The 12,932-nt window shown below is 38.7% G+C and overlaps 1 long non-coding RNA gene across 1 annotated transcript; it reads right to left on the bottom strand.

The window, feature by feature from the left end:
* Positions 1-313: 313 nt before the first annotated feature.
* On the bottom strand, positions 314-10,600 carry LOC123379716. The gene is made up of 4 exons (XR_006584592.1): positions 9,879-10,600; positions 9,265-9,326; positions 5,058-5,159; positions 314-1,761 (listed from the first exon to the last, which is right to left on the bottom strand). It is a non-coding gene; the product is annotated as an uncharacterized LOC123379716 (long non-coding RNA).
* Between the last annotated feature and the right edge of the window lie 2,332 nt (positions 10,601-12,932).

The following is a 12,932-nucleotide window of genomic DNA, read 5'->3' as shown; positions in this document are numbered from 1 at the left end:
ACCTGTGCAATGCAAGCTGAGATTAGTGGCAACAGCTTCCTGGATCTTTAATCTCCCAACCCTTCCAATGCTTGTGGAAATCTCAAATTCCCATATGAAAATTCCTATTTAGTCAACATACAGTAGCTCTTGTTTTTCTATAAGAGCTTTATTTAATACAACGTGCAGGTTACTACACTGCCCACACTGTTTTGATAGGGTGTTCGAAATTACTATGAATTTGAGGTTAAGCGGGAAAAAAAAGGAAAAAAATTACTATGCATTGTAATAGAGTATAGAATTATTCACCGAAACCAACAAAACACACTACATATGAGAGACTTTTTTTTTAATTTGAGAGAGAGAGAGCACGCTCCAGAAAGAGGGGCAGAGGAAGAGAGACAGAATGTTAAGCTTACTGTGGAGCCCGAAACAGGGCTTGATCCCACGACCCTGGGATCATGACCTGAGCCAAAATCAAGAGTCAGATGCCCAACCGACCGAACGACCCAGGTGCCCCACGTATGAGAAATTTTTAAGTTACCTTGTCATGTACTTACACATGTTTAAACAAGACAGAATAGGAGCTGTAACATTTTAAAAAGGTGTTTGAACAAAAGAAAGCTTTAAAAACATTCCATATAAAAATATTAACATAGCAGGCCTTATAAAACTAAATATTGGCTACTTTCAGGGATGCAGCTTATCTGCTGGAATGTCCTAAAGAAATAACCAAACTGATATGCCTCAAGAATATAAATGTTTCTTTGGTAATATGTGCTAAATATTCTATTATTTACTGCAGATGTAAATTTTTTAACCTTCTTGATCTGTACTGTAACGGGCTTTCTAGATACACTCTAACACTCCATACTCCTACTTGCATCGTTGGAGAATGCCCGTTTCACTATATCCTTGCCTACATTATGATAATTTTTTTTAGCTTTTTAGCTAGTAAGATTTCAATAGCATTTTAAAGAAAAGTGTTTCTCTTGGCCTTTGAGTTATCTGGCCTTTATGATATTAGTCTTATCTACATAAGAAAACACAAATCTAAACACCAGGAAACATGATATTATTCTTGGTTCTGGTGCGGATTTTTCAATCTGGCCAAATATTTGTGTTTTCACTTAAAAAATTTTTTCAAAAAGGACTGTTTGCCCTTTTTATTTTTCCTTTAAGGAACCTCTGTGCTCCACGTGGGGCTCAAATTCACAACCCTGAGATCAAGAGTCACATGCTGTACCAACTGAGCCAGCCAGGAACCCCAGCTCTAACTCTTCTTTCTCAAAGTAGTTAACATTTAAAAAATATGAATAGAAGAAAGTCGATAAATTTAAATACGTTAAATTGAGAGCAAATATTCACGGACTTTTTTATTTATATTTGTTGGGACCCACTAGACACCAGGCAGGTATAAGGAACCAAGGCCTCACACTCTGGTGGGGACACAGACTAGCAATCAGGCGACAGTGCAGCTCCACTGGTCTCGATCCAAAGCACTTGGGCCACCAGCGTTTCAGAACCAACACTCTTCATGGATTTTTAGAAAAGTAAAAAATATATATAACATTTAATATGTAACCCCCCTGACAGAGCCTAGGGTAGCCTTCCACAAGCATATACTGTAACATTTCTGGAGTAAAACATAACATAAATAGCTTCATGCCAGTTCAGGTCAGGTTTTGCTGCCAAATAAGGTTTGGCACTAATCATAAAATAAACTTTGTTTTTCAGAACTGCAGATAAAGACTGTGGACTCGGAAAATGGCATCATAGGTCCTAGGATAGAGAGAAAAACAGAGTACTATGGGAATGTATAGGGGTGGTAGCCAACCCAGCCCGGCAGGGGGCAGATGCATTGGCGGAGAGAATTTATTTATTTAATTTTTAAATTTCCCATTGTTCATTGCAAATATATAGAAATACAATCATTTGTTCTTCTGTTCAATCATCTGTAACTTTTTTGTAGATTCCATAATGCTTTTTTAAAAAAATCTACATTTAAGTTAGTTATCATAATCGTTAGTGCAATAACAATTTCAGGAACAGATTCCAGTGATTCATCCCCCATGTATAACACCCAGTGCTCATCCCAACAAGTGCCTTCCTTAATGCCCCTTACTCAGTTAGCCCATCCCTCCACCTTCAACCCCTTCCAGCAACCCTCAGTTTTTCTCTGTATTCAAGAGTTTTATGTTTTGTCCCCCTCCCTTTTTTATATTATTTTTGCTTCCCTTCCCTTATGTTCATCTGTTTTGTATCTTTAATTCCACATGAGTGAAGTCATATGATATTTGCCTTTCTCTGACTAATTTTGTTTAGCATAAAACCTTCTAGTTCCATCCACATTGTTGCAAATGGCAAGATTTCATTCTTTATGATTGCCAAGTAATACTCCATTGTGTGTGTGTGTGTGTGTGTGTGTGTGTGTGTGTGTGTGTGTGTACCACATCTTCTTTATCCATTCATCAGCTGATGATGGACATTTAAGCTCTTTCCATAATTTGGCTATTGTTGATAGCACTGCTATAAACATTAGGGTGCATATGCCCTTTTGGAACAGCATACTTGTATCCTTTGGATAAATACCTAGTAATGCAATTGCTGGGTCATACGGTAGTTCCATTTTTAACTTTTTGAGGAAACTCCATACTGTTTTCCAGAGTGGCTGCACCAGTTTGCATTCCCACCAGCAGTGCAAAAGAGATACTCTTTCTCTACATCCTCGTCAACATCTGTTGTTGCCTGAGTTGTTAATTTTAGCCATTCTGACTGTTGTGAGGTGGTATCTTATTGTAGTTTTGATTTGTATTTCCCTAATGATGAGGGATGTTGAGCATTTTTTCATGTGTCTGTTAGCTATCTGGATGTCTTCTTTGGAAAAGTGTCTATTCATGTCTTTTGGCCATTTCTTCACTGGATTATTTGGGTTTTTTTGGGTGTTGAGTTTGATAAGTACTTTATAGATTTGGGATACTAACTCTATCTGATATGTCATTTGCAAATATCTTTGATGGAAAGAATTTATAAATTGGCTCATAAGTACCAATGAAACAAAAAAAAATATTGTATTATTGTTCCAGAGAGCTTTGAGAGAGGTTGGGGAAAAGATATTGCCTGGTGATGAACTTTGAGAGACTGCTTTCAAGTTTTCTTACTTGATTGCTGTGTTACACACTGTCAGAGACCTCCTATTGCTGTGTTACAAAGTTAAAAATGAAAACATTATTGTCTGGTCTATTCAGTTCCCCTACTGATAGAGTGAAAAATATTGCAAACAATACAGTTGTAAACAACAATGTCTTCATTTAAACACTCAACTATTTCTTGCAGGTCTATGCCATAGTTCAAAGTTTTTATACTTTCTTACTGTTCAGTTGGTCTCTCTGGCCCCAGCCAGGCTCTCTCCTACCCTACCATACAGGTGAATGTCTCATTCACTCCATGCCTGAAACCTTCAAGAGTTCCTTGTTGGAAAGAAAATTCTCTCCCTCTCATATATATATATATATATATATATATATATATATATATTTATTTATATATATATATTTATATATATATATATACACACATATATATCTCATATATATATCTCATATATATATATATCTCACATATATATATATATATATGACATACTATATAGACTAGGAGCGAGATAGCATCATATATACAAACTTGAGTAAGAGCACAAATACAAGAAAGCTTTATCAGGATTGCAAACTGGATGGTAAAAGGGCAGGAAGAGCAAACAGGATGAAGACCCCAAGCTCAGGAGAGATGTATGAAGCAACATGAGCCAGACCAGGCAAGAGCTTATGCTGAACATGTCACCTGGAACTGAAGCGTATGGAAAACAGATCCAGAACTAGAATCCTCTTAACACGAGCCTAGAATATCTCAACATGTGAAATATTTGTGTGTGAAAGAGTCATTTCTAAAGTTTGTTTTCTTTAGTATTTTTAACATTCCTTTTTTCCCCAATATAATCTGCATAAATTATTGGCACTATTTTCCAAGGTGGGTTTTACTAAATGATGCAAATCCAGGACCTGGTCAAGAGTTTGTTATACATGAATCAATCAAAAGTGTCCATTGAGCATCTACTCAAATTGACCAGAACATAAGAAAATCTTGAGGAGAGTTGTTAGAAGAGAAAATCAGGAAGAGTCTGAACAGTATGGTTTTACTTTCTTGCCTACTCAGCTTATTGGATACAAAAAGTATGTTTTAAAAATCTCACAAACCTATAAAAGTTTAACAGATGTACCTTTGAAATACTTAAAAGATTTTGGGCATTCCGTGGTTCCTTCATTACAATGTATTTACAAATACAAAATTCAAAACAACAGCTACTGACTTTTCCTGGTTGGGACAAAGTTAGGGCACTGAATAGGAAAACTTCAAAGATGATCATTTGAATTATGACTATGTAAACTAGAGGAGCTTGGCCAAACATAAAAAAAAAAATGCAAAGTCTGTTTCATTTCTTGTTTCTCACCTCAAACTCTAATCTGAATGCAAGGACAGAAGGAAGGCGTGTAAGGCCCCTCTCCCATTTTGTTTACTTACACACTAAAAGATGATGAACCCTGATTCTGTTAGAGCCTCTTTATTGCCTCCCATCTTTTAGGTAAAATGTTCACCTAATTGGGAATTTATTTCAGTGACAATTTACAAAAAAATGTTTCAAGTGGAACCTAATGTTCTTAAGGTAAGGTTGGTATAAAACCTTAATTGGGAGTATATGGGCTGTGGGGCAGTGGCGGGGCGGGGCGGGGGGGGGGGGTGGGGGGTGGCTTGTAAAAGGGGTGATTAAATTCCTTCTTTGTGCAAACATGGGACTGCACTCCCTGAAATAACCTTATATTTCAACACTGTAATAGCTCTGAGAGATAGGTTTTAAAGATTAGGAAAATAAGGCTCAGAGGTGGAACCTCTTCTAAGGTCCAGTTCATGGGAGGCCCAGTCAAAATCAGAATCCAGATTCCTGACTCTGCGCAGTAGGCTTTCATACCATATATGCCAGGAAATGTATTTTCTCAAGCGGATTCTCTCAAACAAATACTTACGAAGTAGTGATTTAGTCTTCTTATGGAAGTACCTGGTGAGTACGTGCATTGCGCAAGGATACAGGAGTGCACCAATCGACCAACCATCCCGGACGTCATGGACTACATTTATGTGGAGAAGAGAGAAATAAATAAAAGAAAGAAGTAAAATATGTGAAAGTACTATGAAGAAAACTAAAGCAAGAACAAAGGTACAAAGCAAACAGAGACTGTAAATTTAAATATGTTGGTCAGAATTACCACACCGACAAAGCACATTTGAACAGACTAGAAGAAGGGAAGAGACTGATGAGTGGATATCCGTGGGAAGCCATCCTGGGGAGGTAAACAGGTGCAAAAACCCTGCTGTGAGATTGAGTCTAGCATGCTCAAGGAGAAACAAGAAGGGCAGTGTGGCTGGAGCGGAGTGGGCAATGCAGAGGGTACAGGAGATTAGGCCAGGTTGTACCAGGCCTGTCTGGTGTTTATGTGAGCTCAGAAGCCATGGGAGAGTTTTTTTAATTAATTAATTTATTTATTTATTGAGAGAGAGAGAGAAAGAGAGAGAAAGGGAGAACCAGCAGGGATGGGGCAGAGAGAGGGAGGGGGACAGAGGATCCGAAGCAGGCTCTGTGCCGACAGCAAAGAGCCCATTGAGGGGCTGGAACTCAGGAACGGTGAGCTCATGACCTGAACCTAAGTTGGATGTTCAACCAACGGAGCCACCCAGGCACCCCAGCGGTGAGAGAGTTGTGAGGAGTGACAGGATATGGATTACATTATAGTTGAATCATGTTAGCTGCTCTTTGAGAGCAGTCTGGAGGTGCAACTGCGGAAGCAAGACAACTGGTTAGGAATTTCCAACAATAATCAAAGTGAATGTCAGGGAGGCCAGAGAGACAGAGGAGACAGTCTTGAGAAGTTATTAATTCTGGATTGATTTTGCAGGTGGGGGTCAATAGGATCTCTTGATGGTTTGCATGTGGGTGTGAGAAAAGAGAAGAGGAGTCAAGGATGACTGCAAAGCTTTTAGGTGACCACCTGTGTCATGAAGTTGTCATTCACTGAAACAGGGGAGGCTGTGAGAGCAACAGATTTGTGGGAAGTCCAGGAGTTTGGTTTTAGACCTGCTGGGTTTGAGATGACATTTATGGCATCCAGGTACAGGTTGAGCAGGCAGTTGGTTAGATATACAAGTCTGGAGTTCAGGAGCAAGGTTGGGACTGCACATATTTGGAAGGTCATTAGTGTATACATGTTATTCAAGTTCCAAGACTGAATGAGGTCACCAGGGGAATGATTATGGATAGAGAAGGGGCCAGGGGACTGAACCCTGAGCAGAGGAGTCAGTGGAATGCAAGATGAACTCTTTCAAAGGCTGCTGTTTGCTCATCTCAGACGAAGCTTGAAAACTGGTCCCTGTGCACAGTGGTGTGAATGTCATTGGTGAGCTAAGTGCAGTGTCAGTGGAACAGTGGTTTGCCAGAGTGGAGTGGGTTCAAGGACAAGGGAGGGGGAGTAGTTGGAGATAGCAAGTAGCCAGTTTCTATGTAATTGTCCTATTTTTTTGTGGTTGTTAACTATAAAAAAAGTTTTAGGGGGGACCTGGGTGGCTCGGTTGAGCGCCCAACTTTGGCCCAGGTCATGATCTCACAATTTGTGGATTCGAGCCCTGAGTTGGGCTTTCTTCTGTAAGCACAGAGCTGGCTTTGGATCCTTTGTCTACCCCACCCCACTACCCCTCCCTGGCTTGGACTCTCTCTCTCTCTCTCTCTCTCTCAACAACAACAAAAAAAAGGTTTTACTAATTACAACAAGAACTGAATTGTTACTGAATGCACCTTGTATTATAGGCCCTGTGCTATGCACTTTATACATAAAAAAAAAAAATTATTCCTTCCAACAAAATGTAGTTCACAAATAAGAAAAGTGATATTAAAGATGTTAACTTTCCCAAGGTCACATGTGTGGTCAGGGGCACAGTTGAAATTTGAATTTAGGTTTGTTTGGCTCCAAGCCTTCATCCTTAACCACTGTGCAATATGGCCTTTAGCTATTACACAGCTGCATTATGTAGCCAATTACATATTAAATAGCCACATAAGAGTGATTCTTTCCCGAGGTTAAAAACTAGCTTGGAAATGTTAAAAAACAAAATTTAACCAAATAAACTTTAAAGATCTTATTGTTTTTGTTCAACAATTCATGAATGAGGTGGCATACCATCTAGCAAATAAAGAGAAACTCTGAGGAACTAGACAAAACAGAAAATTTTTATAGGCAGAAGGAGGCAGGACAAGAAACTTTCTAGCAAAGAGTGGATTGTTTTAGGCAAGGTCACCTTCCTTGGGGAAGGCAGGGGTCTATCAGACAGATTACCTCACTAGCGCTAACTAGGTCATTCCAGATTGACTGGCCTAAGATTCCACTCTTGGGAGAGACTGAAGCTGTCATTAAGAAAAGTATTAAGTCTTGGTTTGGTGACATGAGCTTAGCACAAGTGACTCCATTTTGGATCTATGTGTATTTTTTAACAGAAGAAGGAATGCAGAAAGGTAAACATGTGTCTTCCTCTTCGTTGGTCAAGATATTTATTTTTTATATTTTTATTTTAGAAAGAGAGAACATGAGCAGGGTAGAGGGGCAAAGGGAGAGAGAGAGAGAGAGAGAGAGAGAGAGAGAGAGAGAGAGAGAGAGATAGAGAATCCCAAGCAGGCTCTATACCCAGCACAGAGCCCAACACAGGGCTTGATCCCATGACCCTGGGTAGGATCATGACCTGAGCCAAAATCAAGAGTCACAAGCTCAACCGACTGAACCACCCAGGCACCCCCAGTCAGAGTATCCTTAATCTCTGGCAGATATAAAAGGCAGAATTGAACAGGGCTTATCATTTCAGCTGTCAGCCAACTCACAACAAGTCACCATCCATGAAACCCTTTTCAATACAAAATGGCTTGATAACCAGTTTTAGCAATATTGCTAAATCAAATAACTTGGAAAGAAATTCAGTCCTATGAGCATTAATGAAAAAGGAGGGCTGGCATATGTCTATAAATCTGGTAAAGCACATACAAGGAAAGAGAATAGCTTTTTTCCTTATCTGGTCATCTATTTGCATGATGAAAAGCAGTGGTACGTACTTACCCCTCAGCAGAGAAGGGTTTTGGAAGGGAAAAATTTTGCAATACCCTATAGGCCCACTCCCTTTCCACACCCTCCATTTAATTTTGACTAATATTTTTATTTACCCAGAGCTGTTGAACACTCTGTCTTGGGCTCAGTGGGATAAGATAAAAGTAACATCAAACTGAATTGTGATGAACAACCATATGGCTCTCAAGATAAACACCTGAGTGTTATGTCTCTGTTCTGGAAGCTTTATAATTCTGTTACACCTGGGTCCAATATTTAAGAAAGTATCAAAGTATCAAATAGACCTTCCTTAGAAACTTCTGAAAATAGTACCATATTTTTTTTTGTGTGGTGCAGGGGAACAAAAACACTGCAATTCAATATTATAATCACATATTAAGGGAAGAAAACTAGAAGAGCTGAGTAATAATAAATAGTAACAAATAGGGGAGCCTAGGCAGCTCGGTTGATTAAGCACTGGGCTCTTGACTTTGGCTTAGGTCAGGATCTCAAGGTTTGTGGGACTGAGCTCCGCAGTGTGGAGCCTGCTTGGGATTCTCTCTCTCCCTCTCTTTCTGCGCCTCTCCCATTCCCATGCCTTCTCCCCTCTCTCTCTCTAAATAAATAAATAAATAAATAAATAAACAAACAAACATTAAAAAAATAGTAACAAATACTAAGGTGATCTTACAAATTAGGTAATGTATGTAAAATCATTTGGGGAGTTTTTAAGAATTCACAAACATGGGCTAGTGTTATCAGGTAAACGAAATCAAGGGATATCATGGCTACAGCCTAGAGTCTATTGACCAGGCACTTACTTTTAATTTTATGGAAATAAAGACTTAACAGTGAAAATCTTTGCATTTGTAAAGCACTTCTCATTCTTCTAAAAAAGCTATATATGTACAAGGAAAGAAATTACAATACTATAACCTTGTAAACTATGCAAAGTATCTCTGACTGTTAGGCCCTCAATTCTTTTTCTCAAAGGCAACCACAGTTTCTAGTTTCTTATGTACCCTTCTGTATATATACATATCTATTCATATTTCTTACCTATATCTCTGGAATAAAAATAATTGGTTCTCACCTGATAGTTTTCCTTTACTCTTTCACATTTTGTAGATTTTGGTATCGTAATCGTACTCTATTCTGAAAAATAAATGGCATTATTTTTTTCTCTGAAAATATGCAAACAACTCATAACTATGTGAATATTTAAGTTGCAGTTTTATCTTCGAAAATTCACTTTACATTTTATCAAGGCAATATGCCTGACACTGTTAGAGGTCAAAACCTTACGACCAGTGTTTGCCCAGACAAAATCCTTAAATGTTTGCTGCTCAGGGTTCCTTCACTCACTGCACTCAGTAGGAAGTCAAAACCTGGTGAGAAAGCAGTGCTGATAACTTAACACTGGGCTTTTGATGAAGCCTGCTTTCCTGAATAGACCTCACGGAAGTTGTGTTAGGTCACTTGCCTTTGATTCCTGAGTCTTTCTTCTTTATATAGTCCTTAAATATTTTATGAATCAAGCAAACATTTCAATACAAAACTGAAATACACAAGCTGGGGAAGGAGAAGAAAAATGAAGTTCCCGTATCTTTTGAATATGAAGCTTCAATCTGAGGCACAGAAATGCACTGCATGATGTTTACCATTTCATTTCTTGCCAGGTACCAAGAACGTTTTTCCCTGACTTACCTCGATGCTCCAGCAAGGACAGATCTGGCCAGGGGGTTTTCATACTCCTTTGCCAGCTGGAGAACACTTCGATGACTCAGGACCTTCCTTCTGGCTACTGGTCAGTAGTCTTCCAAAACGTGTTTGTTTTTTAACAATAATCCCGTAGTTTTTGAGACCTTTGGAAAGAATAAAATGCAATCTATTACAGACGTAGGGAGGAATCTTTGAAAAATAAAGATTCACCATATTTATATCATCAATTTTATAATGTAATGGGAGAAAGGACAAAACACAGCTATTATGAATAGTTAAAATAACAGATTACATTTACACATAGCCGACGTATTTCAGGAAAGTGTGTGTAGAGCCCTCTGACATAGGACTTCCTCTTACTCCAATGTCCCCGCTACCCCCCTTCCTAAAACAAGAAGCCATTGACCTCATTTGTTTCTGAAATGAAACTTTCTCACTGAAAACTTTTGCTATGGCTACATAATGAAAATGCAACCATCACTGTACAAAAAAAAAAAAAAAATTCCCAAATATTCATATGGATTGTTTGGGACCAGGCAGATAAAACAATAGCCAATTGCATTTTTCCCCTTTTCACCTAATTGTTTTTGGTCATGGAAAGACATAGGCAAAGCTTGGCTGAATACCAATCATTCATTCTCTATGGCTTCCCTTAAGGTTTCACCCTGCAGAGTGTGCTGGAATAAAGAAGTTCAAAATGACATTAGAAATAATGCTACTAATAATAGTATTTTTTAAAAATTTTTTAATGTTTATTTTTATTTTTGGGAGAGAGAGAGAGAAAGTGAACACAAGTGGGGGAGGGGTAGAGAGAGAGGGACACACAGAACCCGAAGCAGGCTCCAGGCTCTGAGCTGTCAGACCAGAGCCCAACACAGGGCTCGAACTCATGAACCATGAGATCATGACCTGAGCCACCCAGGTGCCCCACTAATGATAGTATTTTAACTGGAGAAAAGGATTTCTGGGATTCTGTAAAACTGGAGAAAAAGAACTGGAAAATGGGGTAAAATGGAGTTTGTCAGACACATAGGATACAGGATGAAAAAGATCATGGACTCATATAAAACAAGAATATGTTAGGGAGGGCACTTGTTAGGATGAGCGTTATATGTGAGTGATCACTAAATTCTACTCCTGAAATTATTATTACAGTTTATGTTAACTAACATCGATTTAAATTTAAAAATAAATTAAAAGGGTCATCTGGGTGGCTCAGTCGGTTAAGCATCTGACTTTGGCTCAGGTCATGATCTTGCAGTTTGTGGGTCTGAGCTCTGCGTTGGGCTCTGTGCTGACAGCTCAGAGCCTGGAGCCTGCTTCGGATTCTGTGTCTCCCTCTCTCTCTGCCCTTCCCCCACGCCCTGCTCATGCTCTGTGTCTCTCCCTCTCTCAAAAATGAATAAATATTTTTAAGGAAATTTTTAATTAAAAAATAAAAATAAATTAAACATAAAAATAAAATAAGCTTTTAAATTAGATATAGAAATAGTTAATCCCAAATAATCTCATTTCAAGATCTTGTTTATATTCAACTGCTTCCTATTCAAAAGTTACATTAAAAGTCAATGGATTTCTTTTTTTTTCTTTTCTTTTTTTTTTTTTTTAGTCAATGGATTTCTAAGGGTGCCTGGGGGGCTCAGTCGGTTGAGTGTCTGACTTTGGCTCAGGTCATGATCTCACAGGTTTTGAGTTCGAGCCCTGCATTGGGCTCTCTGCTGTCAATGCAGAGCCTGCTTCAGATCTCCACACTCTCTCTCACTCTCTCAAAAATAAATAAACATTAAAACATAAAACAAGAATATGAAGCTACTTAAATTAAGTGAAAAGAGGGAAAAAAAAGATGCAGTCATACCTGAGTTATGATCTCTACTTCTTAATGATTATATAAATCCAATACTGTATTTAAATATGTTACAGAAATCGGGGCACCTGGGCATCGGTTAAGCATTGGTTAAGCATCGACTTCGGCTTAGGTCATGATCTCACGGTTCATGGGTTTGAGCCCTGCGTCCGGCTCTGTGCTGTCAGCTCGGAGCCTGGAGCCTACTTCAGATTCTGTGTCTCCCTCTCTCTCTGCCCTTCCCCTGCTCACACTCTGTGTTTCTCTCTCAAAAATAAATAAAAAACGTTAAAAAAATTAAAAAAAAATAAGTGTGCTACAGAAATAAATAACGGGTTGACTTTCACTTTGCTCTACACCAAAGACAGAGTACCATGTACAGTGTAGGGGAAAAGCTCCTACTTACTGTTCCCTTTCTTTTCTGAGAGTACAGATTGTTTTTTTTCAGTTCTCAGGAGAAAAAAAACTACCAGATTTGTGTGGGCTGCTCTCCTCTCACCTCATCCTTAGACCCGGTTTAAGCTTTAATCCTCGTCCCTTCAAAGAGTACAGCATTTCAATTCATTTCAGAGCACAGGATTGGTGCTGATGAAAATGGGACCAAAATAAAAGAAGAGAGATTAGTGATGCTGAGAAATGTCCATTGTGAGCACTGCAAGAACCCTCAACCAGCCAGCCAGGGCCTACTGAAGCTGCCTGCTGCTATTTCCAGGAAATTGTACTGTAAATTGTACAAAGTACAGCACTGGAACAGAAGGGAGTAGGGTATGTGTCATCGACTATGAAGATGGAGAAAAAAAAATTCTGTGTAAAATAAAGTAAGGACTCTCCAAAGAAAATAGAGATTCGGACATTCAAATATATATGCACTTCCCACACCCACACAAACTGGGCGAATAAAAAAGAGCTCCTTAAAACCTAATTCAAAAACAGTGTGCCAATTACAGGCTGTACTCTTCTACAAGACAGATAATAAGTTATATGCCCTGCCCATGACAGCGAAGACAATTGTTCCAAAGATCTGGTCACTAAACGCTTTGGAAAAAAAAAAAAAATCTGAGCATAATTACATCAGCATATGGACTCTGGAAAATTTCTTCTACCGTAATAAGTTCAGATGGACGTTTCCTGTTTCACGTTTCTAGTACACGTTGTCTTTTAGACAATAACAGTGTGAAACAATAGTTTGGCATGAG

This window comes from Felis catus, chromosome C1, assembly GCF_018350175.1.
Source record: "Felis catus isolate Fca126 chromosome C1, F.catus_Fca126_mat1.0, whole genome shotgun sequence".
NCBI lineage: Eukaryota > Metazoa > Chordata > Mammalia > Carnivora > Felidae > Felis > Felis catus.
Note: the sequence above shows the minus strand (reverse complement) of the source record. Positions and strands in the feature narration are given on the sequence as shown.